This window comes from Vespa crabro, chromosome 3, assembly GCF_910589235.1.
Source record: "Vespa crabro chromosome 3, iyVesCrab1.2, whole genome shotgun sequence".
Classification (NCBI taxonomy): domain Eukaryota; kingdom Metazoa; phylum Arthropoda; class Insecta; order Hymenoptera; family Vespidae; genus Vespa; species Vespa crabro.
This window is the reverse complement of record NC_060957.1, coordinates 982,501-996,607: the sequence shown is the minus strand read 5'-3', so window position 1 is coordinate 996,607 and position 14,107 is coordinate 982,501. Positions and strand designations below refer to the sequence as shown.

General features: G+C 33.9%; 1 protein-coding gene across 5 annotated transcripts in view; it reads right to left on the bottom strand.

The window, feature by feature from the left end:
- LOC124423103 (teneurin-m) overlaps positions 1 to 14,107 on the bottom strand; it is a 628,739-nt gene that overhangs the window by 429,209 nt on the left and 185,423 nt on the right. The window lies entirely within an intron of this gene.

Sequence of the window (14,107 nt, the reverse complement as noted above, 5' to 3'; positions counted from 1 at the left end):
ATATATAGATATAGAAAATAACTCGGGTAGTGATGACCCAGTTCTATTTAAACCTTCAATATATCATAAATTTAATCGATATCCAAGTATAATATTTTAATGAAATATAATTCACATAAATTATATAAGTATATTTGTAAAAAAAAAAAATAATAGAAACTCAAGATAATGTTGAGAGATTTTTTCTTAAAAAAAAAAAAAAAAAAAAAAGAAAAAGAAAAAAAGAAAAAACGGAGAAAAAAAAGTATTGCCACTAGTCCGACCTCTCGGACTATCAAAATGATCTATGATTCAAGGTGTCATAGTTTAAGTAAAAACAAAAAAAAGAAAAAAAAAAGAAAACAAAAAAAGAAAAAAGAAAAAAGATTTTTAAAACGTGACAGAATGATAAATTATTTCTATTTCTTGGATAAAACTTCTTTACGAAGATCAACATAAGTCCAAAAATATTAAACGTCCTTCATGAAATCACATATTACATCACACACACACACACACACACACACACATTGTTGTAAAGGGTGCAACTACGAGAGCGCGTTTAGTTGCGTTTCTAGTATTGGGTCAACCATGGTGGTCAACTTCGAGATTCTGTCCCCCGTCTCTTTCTAATTATCAAAGTTGTAGACTCGCTGATTGCAATGAATAAGGATGACGGTAGAAGGTTTGGAAATCGCTGAAAGTTTTCAACAAAATATCGCTTGCTGCGTTTCCGCAAATTAATGAGAGAAAGCGATTTCTTTGGTGGAACCCAATGGAGCTCGTGAGGTAGATGCAGGATAAAGAATGCTTCGTGAATTGAAATTATAACAATGCATTTTGAAGAAATGAGTCATTACATAAGAGTCATTATATGAGTTCAATTATATAAGACACAGATTGTTCTGGTCGTTCTAGTTGTATTCATTTAAAAAAGAGTATAATAGATCTTCGTCATTAAAAACGATTAAGACAAAGTATAAAAATTCACTGTCTCTTGTAAACCGCCGGATTTATAGAATCGTAAGGAGCGTAACAATATCATAATAATGTAACAATGTTTAAAATTGTATGATGAGTCAATTATCTTTGAAAAAATCATGCCATATAATGCCGATAGTCAGAAATATAATAATCGATTTGTTCTTTATATAAACATAACCTTTGAATAATATATTTTGAGATTATTTAATTTTTATATTACAAATAACTTATTCAATTTCTTAATTGAAGAAAAAAAAAAAAAGAAAGTAAAGATCACTGTTCATAAGTTTTATTAATAATTGTCAATTTTATCACTGTAAATATCTGAAAAATCGGATTATATCTAGAAAATATCTTGATCGGATTATTTCAAATATGAGATAATTTTATCCGGCGGTCATCTTATCCTGGATTAACCCAATTAATATAGATAAAAATTATTTCTTAAATACGTATAATCGTTTTTACTATGACATATTATTTAACAATTTAGATAGTTGTTTTATAAATTCGTATCGAGAATGGAACGATGATAGAAAGATAAAACGTAAATAAAGATTGATCGGATAGGATCGATTTTTATGAATTTTCGAGATGAGAAGGGTCTATGGGGTTCCATCGAAATGAATTCAGGAAAAAGGCGAACGCAGGATTCTTTTTCGAGGCTCCTGTTCGTAGCAATATTGCCGTATAGGATCTGACCATTTGCAGGATAAAAGATTCGCGAACATTGGACGTAGGTATGTATGTCAGGTATGTCTAAACCGCATGACCTTTTTGTAGTCGAAACGATGGACATTGGTGGTCGAAGAGAACGCTGAGTATAAAACGAGAGAAAGAGGGAAGGTGCCTCGAGTTACAGAAGGGAAAAATTGAATTATCATAAAGAAATTGCTTTCGAATATTTCGTCCAGTTCTATTGAATGCCAACGAGTACGAGTATATGAGAAGGCACCGATAGCTCTTCCAATATCGCCGTAGGTTTTGCTAGAAAAAAGAGAAAAATCGAAAGAGAGAAAAATAAAAGAGAGAGAGAGAGAGAGAGAGAGAGAGAGAGAGAGAGAGAGAAAAGAGAAAAAAGAAAAGAGAGAAAGACCAATATTGGGAATTTTAAGAATCGAAATATCTTAGTATAAGGTTACGTGAGTAGCAGGATATACTATACATAGTATACAAGTTCGTAGAAATCAAGAACGGAAGAAAAAAAAATTTCCTATAAGTGTTTTCTTTTAAGTCGCGAAATTTCAAATCCGATACAGTAATAGAGTCAACCGATAAAATCTCAGGCCATCTTGGCTAAGGCAAACTTTTACGGACGACAAATTCTGACCTTGCCAAGAACGAAAGCAATAAGGTAAAAGTAGGTAGAAGAGTAGGAGAAGGTCGAAGAATAAAAATTTATCGTCCGTTTTATATTTCATATAACCAATGATGGTATAACAATCTAATGCGTACAACACCTGCGCTGGATGCTTTCGAAGCCGGATATATCGACGTATCGCTTAATTCTAACGACGATGAAAGCGTACATAATGCGAACTCAATATCCTGCAACCTGTATGCCAGCGACTAAAAGTGAAGAGGAGGAAGAGTAGGAGGAGGAAGAGTACGAGGAGGAGGAGGAGGAGGAGGAGGAGGAAGAGAATAGGGGGAGAAAGAGGAAGAGGATGAGAGGATAGAGAAGGGTTGATCATATAGGATGCACGACGGTCCTTCGCTTGGCAACATCAAATCCCCGACATCAACCATTATACGCTCATTTTGGGTTAATACTCGCTTGATGTTGCCGCATTGATCTAACGACCGACTACCGCTTGGTGACATTAAAATTGAGCACCACTGTGTGTATCGCCACCACTACTAACGTCATGAGCAATAGCAACGACGATATCCTGGTTGTGGTAGTAATGATGGTGATGGTAGTGGTGGTAATGGTGACAGTATTGATAGTGGTAGTAGTGATGGTGATGATGGTGGTGGTGGTAGTAGTGATGGTGGTGATGGTGGTGATGGTGCGCATTGTGTCCACCCTTATTTACCGAAGTTACCGTATCAACGGTTCTAGGGATTTCGCCAGGCGGATCAACAACGGAGATAAAAGACAACAGGAATTGTTTTCGCTAGATAAACCAACCGAACACTGTGTTCGATCATTTGTATCGTTTCCCGCTATCTATATTACATTCAAAAAAAAAAAAAAATAAATAAATAAATAAATAAAAACAAAAAAAAAATCATTCAAAAAAAAAGAAGGAATCAATAAATCGCTCATAAGAGGAATTATTTAGGGAAAATGTTTTAATTATTGTTTTTTATATAGTGCAAATTAAAAAAATTAGTGCAATAATATCGAAAAATTGTCAAGAAAGTATTAACAATTTATGTGTGTGTATATATATATATATATATATATATAAATATATAAAATATGTTTTTATGAAACATCGACCACATCGATCGTATTATATCGATCCTATCAAAGTACATAGATAAAAAAAGATAAATTCTTTTCTTGTACAAATGGTTTTCATTTCATGTCTTTATAATATCCACGATATCATCTTCTATGTACGTATGTATTACTATTCATCAATACACCTGTTCATAGAAGTAACATAAAAGATTGTTTACCTCAGCTGTTAGTATCAGTTGAGTGTGTAGAATCTTGCAGGAAATTCTGTATGTTAGTATATCAAAGTAAACATTTGTCCTTTACATTACTATTTCCGTGACTAAGAGTCGTAGAAATTTCAAAGAAAAATCATTCAATGGTCAGAGATATTTTCCATTTTTTTTTCTTCAAAATATCAATAATAATTATTTAACAAGTAATAATTTTTACAAGTATCCTTTTCAATAAGATATATATATATATATATATTTCTGATACACGATCAAATTCGTTTATATATTTCTTATATATAAGTATGAATCATGAATTTATATATTTATCTATGTATTTTATTTTACATACAACAGCCAAAGTTGAACGTTCCTTAATAATCGACGAATTAAATCACGAAGAATTCTTTTTGTTCGTCTTCCTGCAACCAACCGTAAGAGCCTGCATAGATCCAAAGTTCTTTCAGCAGGGTTTCGTAGTCCTTACGTGAAGAAAGTGTACGAAGGGCGGTCGTAACTTTCGTAGGAAGTTTTTCCTTCGTACCGAAAGTGCGCCATTTCGAGAGAGGCAGAACGAAGAAGGGTGAAAAAAAAAGGAACAGAAAAAAGGAAAGAGAGAGAGAGAAAAAGAAAAGAAGCAGCCCGTACTGCTACGACTTTCTTGTGAACGTGGATAGTAGTAACGACAATAACAGCAACGAAGAGGGTTGAAGGAGTTGAAGGAGAAAGAGAAGGGTGCCTAGGTTTTTAAAGGTCGTCTCGTTTCACGACTCGTTTTAGACCACTAGTACTTCTCTTTACGTTCCATTCGTGGAAGCAACGGAATTGTAAACTTTTGAACCATCTTCTACTTGTTTGACTATCTCCCTTCTTCCTTGTACTCTTCCATCATCTAATTGTCACAAACGGTTTATACTCGTAACTTCTCATAATTTCTTCACAACTCGTTATATAATTACATAACGCGATCTGTCCTTCTTCTCTCTTTTCCATATACTCTTTTTCATATTCACGAATGTCTCTTTCTTTTTTTTTTTTTTTTCGGTTCAACGAGAACATAAATCATCGAATTAAAAAAGCAAACGGATCGTTAAATGTTCACCATGTTGGTTGAATCGTGCAAAGGGAAATGTCATGTCAATGCAACGTGAACTGCATATGAGATAGATAGATAGATAGGGAGAAAGAGAGAGAGAAAGAGAGAAAGAGAGAGAGAGAGAGAGAAATACGTCATACAGTGTCCATCAGAGAGTCACTAGAAGCGATGCAGCTTGAGTTCGTGGAAAACGGGCGTTCTTTGTGTGACGATGCACGGAAAACAGGATTCAATGCTTTGGTATTCGAATTTACACTCGCTTGAGAGTGATAGAAAGAGAGAGATAGAAAGAGGGAGATTAGAGAGAGAGAGAGAGAGAGAGAGAGAGAGAGAGAGAGAGAGAGAGAGAAAGAGTTTTAATTAAAGTCGATTTATCTCGTCGAAGGGACGATTCAAAAGTTTCGACGAGAAGGTCGCATTTTTCGAAGAAGATCATCTATTCGTCTCGCGGACGTTCTTGAATTTCTACGATTTTAATAACGGCGCCGAACTAACCTTCGTGCCTTCGTGTTCTGCGGAAAAGTAAGAGAAAAAAAGAAAGATAAAAAGAAAGAGAGAGAGAAAGAGAGAGAGAGAGAGGGAGAGAGAGAGAGAGAGGACAAGGATAAGAAGAGAAGACCGATCGTTTATCCCAGACGAGAATCTCATTCTTCTTTTCTGCAGCGGCAGAGAACCGATGCAAGTGGCGGCATCCTTGACGGTAGAAATTAAAAGCACCCAAGCGATCCCATTAATCTCGAGACGATAAAACGATTAGCGATCCTAGAATAAACGATCGTTGGAAAAATGTGTTGCTAACGAATCGTACAATCGTATCTCTGTCTTTTCTCTCTCTCTCTCTCTCTCTCTCTCTCTTATAATTTTGAACAAACGGTAACGCGTAAGATAAAAATTATTGAAAATCTTGAAATTTCATGAAATATGAAACAATTTACGCAGGCGTTAGCAAACAGCAATTGTTTCGCGCACGCGCGCAATTGATCCTATTATCAATTTACTTATAATTATTATATCACGTATGTAAATGATGTACATCCGTACCATGTACCGCTATTAATACGATCAAAAATTTTCATCATAAATTGCATTATTAATTCATACGCAAATGCAAACTGGGTTATAGCCCGTGAGAGTAATAAAAATTTGAAATAACGCTGCGATAAATCGAGAAATATAGATACATAGATACATACCTATCTAGATAGGTACATGCATGGATATATATATATATATATATATATATATATATATATTCGGGAATACAATATATTAGATGAACAGAAGGCAAGAACGAGATTCTATTTCTTCAAATCTTTTTCATCGTACGAAACTGAAAAACGTTTGGTACGTTACTCTCGTAACATCCTGGGCATCTGCGTTACAACTCCGCCATTACTGCTTCTGCAAACGTACCATATTGCTGCACATTTATTACCATGATATTGAGGCATGGAATGTTAACTAGTCGAATGAGATTTCTGGGGTTCTCTACGTAGGAAGCTTTATTATCTCATCCTGTTATGGAAAGGGACGAATACGAGAAGGGTGACAAGAAGGAAAAAGAAAGAAAGAGAGACAGAGAGAGAGACAGAGAGAGAGAGAGACAGAGAGAGAGAGAGAGAGAGAAACGAAGAAAGGGAGGGAGTTGTAACGAAAGACATACCTGATTAAGAATGCACCCTTCTCTCTACGGTGCCCATGATCCGTGGTTAGGGCTGGTGACATTAATAGCAACTACATCCGACGACGATTCATTCCCACCCTCTTTCTCTCTCTCTCTCTCTCTCTCTCTCCCCCCCTTTCCCTCTCCACTCTTCTCCTTCTATCTTTCTCTCTTTCTCCTTCAGCAAACTTACTCGCTTGTTATATTTAATTCAACGCCCACCGCTAATTCGCTCCAACGCATATTCAATCATTTCTGATCCATGAGGACGTAACGTCTTTATTGTCGTTCCTGCTTTCATATAAGTTTGTAACAATGACGAGGTAAATCTTCATGGCTTTATAATCCTGAGAAACTGTTCCCTTCTTTCTTTTTCTTCTTCTTCTTCTTCTTCCTTTTCTTCTTTATTATCCACTTTTTTTACAGACTCCTCTTTTTCGTTCTCCTGATCATTAGGCTATTTTACAAGCATATACATACATAGAAACATTTTCTATGGATTAATCATTTAAAATAAAAACAAAAGATTCGGTCATTTATTAATTACAAAGGAATGTTATTAATTACATTATATGTATACATTTCTATATTACTTGTATCACTGATAAGAATTTTTTACCTTTACATCGTTGATAAGTTTTCGTATGTTTAATTTGTGTCACCGATAAGAAATTAAAAAATATCAAAAGTACGAATATTTTTTTCTCGATGAAATATTAATCATTTAAAAAGAATTAATCGTTTTTAATTACAAAATAATGTTATTAGTTATATTATATATTATTTATTTCTATCACTTGTATCATTGATCAAAATTTTAACGATATCAAGAGTACGAATGATATATTTGTTTCATAAACATACGTATATGTAATATATTCAATGGTAATAATTTCGTCAATAAAAAAACGCATTATAAAAAAAGAAAAAGGAAAAATAAACAAAGAAAAACCCATTGAATAAAGTGCACTTAAATTTATATATCTGAAGATAGACAATATTGCTTTTGCTTCCTTCAGTCTAGACGGCAGAACCATAATCCTTACATCCTTCTTCCTTTTTTAATAACATCATTCCGCAGGCCATTCATCGTGAACATTTTGCGACCTTCACGCAATCGACTATGAAAACATATCGTGCGAAGACTATATTGTAACGTTTTCTACGTCGAGACATAAGCCCCTATGTCTCCATTTCTTGTGAAAATGATCCTCGATATATCTCTCTTACTTCACATGATCATTTCCAAAACGTACACATTATTTCTTTCTCTTTCTCTCTCTCTCTCTCTCTCTCACTCTAGCGTTTTCCATTGCTCATTTTTAAGATCGATCATAGAAATTATACTAGAAGAATTTAGAAATTATCTATTACATTTCCATTATCCCTTTAATTATTATTATCGATCGTAATTATATCTTATCTGGATCGAATTTAATTAGTTTCATTAAATTTAAATAAATTTCATTTCATTTCATTTCATTTCATTTCATTTCATTCATTTAACTTCGTTCGGCCCTAACCGTTTATAACTTTTCCTAACGGCGGTAGAAATGCATTAGTTTTCTACGTACACACCTGCACACACACACACACATACATACACACATATATATGTACTTGGAAGGAAGCGTGAATTTGGCTCCTTCCTGCCACGATGCATTGCCTTTGTATCTTGATATTGCTTTCCTTGCGCGTGCTTTCCATCGTATCTCTCTCTCTCTCTCTCTCTCTCTCTCTCTCTTTCTCTCTCTCTCTTACACATAGATGTACATATACATTTATACACACTTGCATCTTCTAACACGAAACTTAGAGAGGCGTCAGACGGAATACTAATTCGGGATTGCAGATGTACAGGTTCTTAATTTCGCAAGCAGCTTTATAAATCGGTCCTGGTGCAGCGCCGATGCATGTCGTCAATGAAGCGATGCAAAAAAACGGCATTTACCTTCCTACCTTCGCGAATACTAATGATACGTTCACGGAATAGAAAAAGTGGTCTCTCCGGGATACTGCTAATATCTTTTCCAATTATTTACAAAATTCTCAATTTGTTCTCTCTCTCTTTTTCATCTCGATGTAAATTTTATTTTATTACGTTATATAATATTTTCAACTCATAAGTTAACTGATTCCAAATTGCATCAAAATACAATTTAGGAAGAAAATTTTCGGAAGTAATAATTAATTAATCTTTGATTTCATTTTACGTTTTGTCTGTGAGAACTTCACCATTTTCCATTTAAAACTTCGTATCTGGCTTTCTAAATAAACTTTATAATGCTTGTTCTCTCTCTCTCTCTCTCTCTCTCTCTCTCATTTCTTTCTTTACTTCCATCTCGCGAATACCGAAGAAATTAGCAAAAAGAGAAACAGAACAAATTCGATAGGTAGGTAGATAGGTAGGTAGATAGGTAGGTAGATAGGTAGGTAGGTAGGTAGGTAGTAGGTATAACAAAAAGGCAAAGGGTGAGCTCGTGCGATCATGAAGTTGATTTGATTTCGCTGGTCTGCTTAATCCAACTGCACTTTTAAGTGCTATTAAATTCACGATGGAAATTAGCGCGCCACGAAGCTCACGGCTAACCTCATTACACAGGTGCCTCGTTAGATACGGCCGAATGACTTTGAGAATCTTTCACTCACAGCGTATATCTGTGCTCGTTCGTTCGGATATCCACTGATGATTCCTACCGAGTGATTCAATTCGGTTGCCTTCAAGAAAGAAAGAGGGTAGAAGGAAAGGACGGGAGAAATGGGCTTAAGTGAAATCAAGAAGACCATTCGATCTCGAGCTAGTACTTAAAATTAAAAAAAAAAAAAAAGAAAAAAAAATAGCAGGAGAGAGAGAGAGAGAGAGAAAGGGAACAAAAAAAAGACAAAACGTTTTAATACCGAACGGAGCACTCGCGCGAGGAACTTTTCGATTCGAAATGAAATTAATTAATTGCTTAGAGGGTAGCGCTAATACGATGTTTCGCGTAAAGCGCTTCGAGCTTTAAATTAAATTAATTAAATTCACGGGTGAGTCTTCTAATTCGACATCGGGTATCACATACATCGTATATAGATAACTACAGAAAATATGACGTGCGAAATAAGTACAAATATGTACGGTAGAGTACGAAGAGTTTCATTCGTTTGAAACGAGTCAAGCAAACTGGATTTGAATTTTTAATTGAAAAAAACCTATCGGAAGGAATTTTTTTTCGATCCGGATTTTTCAAAAGATTCAATCTCGGAAAGGGATTTCGGAAAATGTAACGAGCAAGGTATCAGGGAAAAGGGATAAAGAACGTTCCTAGTCGGATTTATTCATAAACATTACTACTTTCTATGCGCGAAACTTTTGCTAATTTGGTTCTAGATACCAACTGGGTTACCTGAGAACGAAGTGATATCGAGTTATCTCGTTAAATTGGAAACAGTTCGTGATCATTGGTATTGGTCTTTTCTTCTCTTCTTACTCACCTCCTTTGAAAGAGAAATTACGCCTCGATCCCGTAAGCATTTACGAAAATACAGAAGTGTATCTATAGCAAATTACATTTTATTCAATCCTAAAGACCACTTCGATACTATAATACCGATTAGTGTTGTCCCTGTACCTATCCAATCGAATTTCTCTCTTAAAGGGACAATAAAAGAAGGAAAAGTGTAAGTTTGCGTAGACATATAACACGATTGAATTCATTGAACGACATTTCGAATGAATTTTGATTTACCAAACATTTACTAAAATGTCGTAGAAACATTAACAAAAGTGGCTAAATTAATCGTCGCATGATCCTTCATAATCCTCTTTTCCCCCACGTCATTATATATTCATTCTTAAGGTTTTTTCTAGACCGAACGAGTGTATTACGTTATGGTTGTGAAGTATTCTTAATTCTTTTTTACTTCTTTTTTCTTCTTTTTATTTTTTTATTTATTTTTTTCTTTTTTTTTTTATGATCGAGGAAGTTGGTAAAAACGAAAGTGTAATGTCGATCGAAAAAGAAAAAAGGAAAAGAAAAGTAAGATTAAAATTTTATTCAAAAGTAAATATAAATAAATCGATCCCAATGAATTTGATTTGAATGAGAGCATAGAAAGAAAAAAAAAAAAAAAAAAATGGGGAAAAATAAAAGAAAAAAAAAATCGTAAAAAATTCGCGAAAGAAGTTGGATCTTTAGGTGATCTTAAATTTGTGAACTTTGGTCTTTTGCTTTAGGCCAATCTAATTCAAGTATAGTTGTTCATCAGAAACGGAGGTACTTGTCTTCACGGTATAATTCTAACGAAGAGGAAGAAAGTATCAAAAGAACTCGGTGAGATCGTAACAAGTAACATTCCCTTTCAACAGGGCCGATTATTTCAGTGCACTCGTGGGTATATGTTCATGGAGTGATGGATGACGCCTTTCAGAAAAGCCTCCCTTTTGCGTGACTCCCTTTCTTTCTTTCACTCCCTGCTATGAGGGATGCCGCTTGAATAATTACCCCCACGGTGCAAGTAAAGTCCCATCATCGGCGTCTGGCTGCGTGAAATCCGTGAACTCAGGACCACCTTGGTACCCTACCAAGCGATATACTATACTTTATGATAGACCTCTTTCAAGGTATTTTAAATCCAAGTCATTTGATATGTTAGACCTTAAATCGACGAATCTCATTGATTATCTTTACAAATTGTACATTGCTATATCCTAAAAACGAAAACAAGAAAAAAGAAAAAAAGAAAAAGAAAAAGAAAAATGCGAACAAAAGAAAGACAATTAATTTCGACAGACTGTCTTTTGAATGAAAAATCGTTCATTAATAATTCATCCATTTATGATCTTTTTATGCAAATGTTCGAATATTCTCATAAGAAATGTTTATTCTCTCTTAATTTTCAAATCTCGAAAGATTAATTGTTAGATAATATCAAATTAATTCTCAATATTGTTATGACAGAATTATTCTAATGTTTGAAATTATTTAAAATAATACCCTAAGAATATAAATAAATTAATGTAATAAATTATTGAAAAAAAAAAAAATATATATATATATATATGTATTGAATATCTTGCAGATGGATATAAAATAGAGGAGCTGAATTATTGATTTTTGTGAATACTTTTTTTCAATCAGCGATAATGTTAAAGTTGAGTTGTTAATAATAATAAAAAAAAAAAAAAAAAAAAAAAAAAAAAAAAAAAAAAAAGAAATGAAAGAAAAAATAAAGAAAAAGAATAAAGAAACAAAAACAAGAAAGAGAAAACGAAGAACACCAACAAAGAAAAACAAACAAAGTTTGAAAGAAAGTATGAATGAAGATGAGATCCAACTTTCTCTCTCTTTCGTATAGATATTTTTGAGATGGAATAATAGGTGGGGTGGTTGAACGAAGGGATGCAACTTTCAAGATTCGAAGTCTCGGCACGTCGTCGATGAATGGTCTGACGAGACTCTCTGAGACTTTTTGAGACAATCGCTGGGGAAATCTGGATACTCGTTGATCCACTCCCCTTCCTTAACTACGACCCTCAATCCCTTTTTTTTTTTTTTTTTCTTTTTTTTGAATTGTCTTGAACCTTTTCCTCTATCTTCCTTCCCTCTTTTCACTTCTTCTCGTATCGCACTGGTCTAAGCTTTAATGATATGGATCAGTCACGATTAAATTTCTCTTTTTTTACTCTAGAACGAAAAATTTTCATTATTTTCTTCAGTTTCCTTGATTAGATTCTACCATGAAACTAACGAAACATTCACATAAATATAATCAATAATATTACGCTTTCAATATTTCTCTCAAATTTCTCCGTTATACGATGTCGCGAAATGTAAAAAAAAAAAAAAGAAAAGAAAAAAAAAAGGATAATATTTAATTTTACGACTAAGATATCTCGACTTCAAACACACGTGCGATAATTTCTTTTTCGTTTTTTTTTTTTCCTTTTCTCTTTCTCGGAAAGTTCGCTTGTATCGTCGACGAAGAAAACGTTTAGCTGATTGAAAAGAAGAAAGAAAAAAGACAAAAGAAAAAAAAAGAAAAGAAGAATATTAGAAGGAAAGAAAGAAAAAAAAAAAAGGAATGGCATTCGCGATAAGATAGAATCATTTTGCGATGTTGATCTCTTAGCATCCATTATCTATCTTTACAAGAGCCGCTGTAATCCGAGACTGTGGTTTGTTTGCGCGCAAACCTGACCGACCACCACTGGAGGATCCGCGAGAAGATATCCTCTTCCACGAACCACGTCGTTACTCGAGAATCGAGTATCCCTTTCGAACGAAATTCTGAGGAAAATGCGTCTGTTACTTGCTTCCTCCTTCCTCTCCACCCTCCACATCCCCTTCTCTCTCTCTCTCTCTCTCTCTTTCTCTTTCTTTTTCTTTTTCTCTCAATTATGTATCTCTATTCCTCTTAGACACTTAACTCAGACTTCGTCCCAGTCGTCGTTTTTCACAGCGAAGATATCAAAGAAGCGAGAAGCAATGAAACGATGATAACTTGAACAGCGATCTTCACGTCATCCTAATTTTATCCGTTCATTTTCATTTTTTTCTTTCTTTTTTTTTGAGCTTTCTTCTCGCAATTCAACTTAAAAATAGACTTTTCTTTTTCTAGATTGTCTCATAATTATCTTCGATTTAATCAAATTAATCGATTCAACGAACATCACCTGAAGAAAAATCATGAAGCAATTATTTTTATTGTAATTCAATGGCACGATGAAATGATATATTTATTTTCTCTCCCCCCCTCTCTCTCTCTCTCTCTCTCTCTCTCTCTCAATTAGCTCTGTTCCTGTTACACATTTAAGACGTCTTATTCTAGTCATCGTTTTCCACAACGAAGACATCAAAGAAGCGAGAAGCAATGAAGAGGCACGATGATAATTTTAACAGTGGTCTTTACGTTATTTGATAACAAACATATAATTTTACGCATTTATTTTCATTGTTTTGGAGCATTCTTGTAATCCGACTTGAAAACGCGACTGTAATCGATTATGTTTCATAATTAGACTGAAAATTAGATTGAAAGTAGATTGAAAAATCATAAAGTAAATATTTCAATCAGATGAAACGACAGATTTATTTTCTCTTTGTTTCTCCCTCTCTCTCTCTCTCTCTCTCTCTCTCTCTCTCTCTCTCTTAACTATCTCTGTTCCTCTTAGCGCGACTTATCTTAATCATAGTCTTTCACAGCGACGATATCAAAGAAGCGAGAAGCAATATAGAGGCACGATGATAACTGAAACAGCTGTCTTCACAAGATTCTAATTTTACGCGTGTATTTTAATTATTTTTAACCTTTCTTATAATCCGATTTAAAAATAGATTTTTCTCGATTGTCTCATAATTATTTTTGATTTATAATCAAATTAATCGGTTCAACGAACTGTCAATAGAAAAATCACGAAACAAATTTTTTAATCATATTTTAACGATCAAATGAAATATTGACAGATTGATGGAACAATTTATTTATTCTCTCTCTCTCTCTCTCTTTTTCGTAACTATCGAAAAATATCTTTCACAATGTTCTCCGTAAAGTTCGAAGATACGATCTGCCGTTACTGTTAAGTCCCTGGACTAGAAATGGCATGATTACGATTTAATGTCACCACAATGTTTTTTTCTTTTATTTTTTTTTTTATTTCTTTTTTTTTTTTTTCACGAACACCGTGAGAAAAGAGCGTAAAGTGTATGTACCAAGATCGAAGAAATGAAACGTGTCCACGAGATCTTTTAACACGTTTACGATTTAATCATATTGCTTTATTT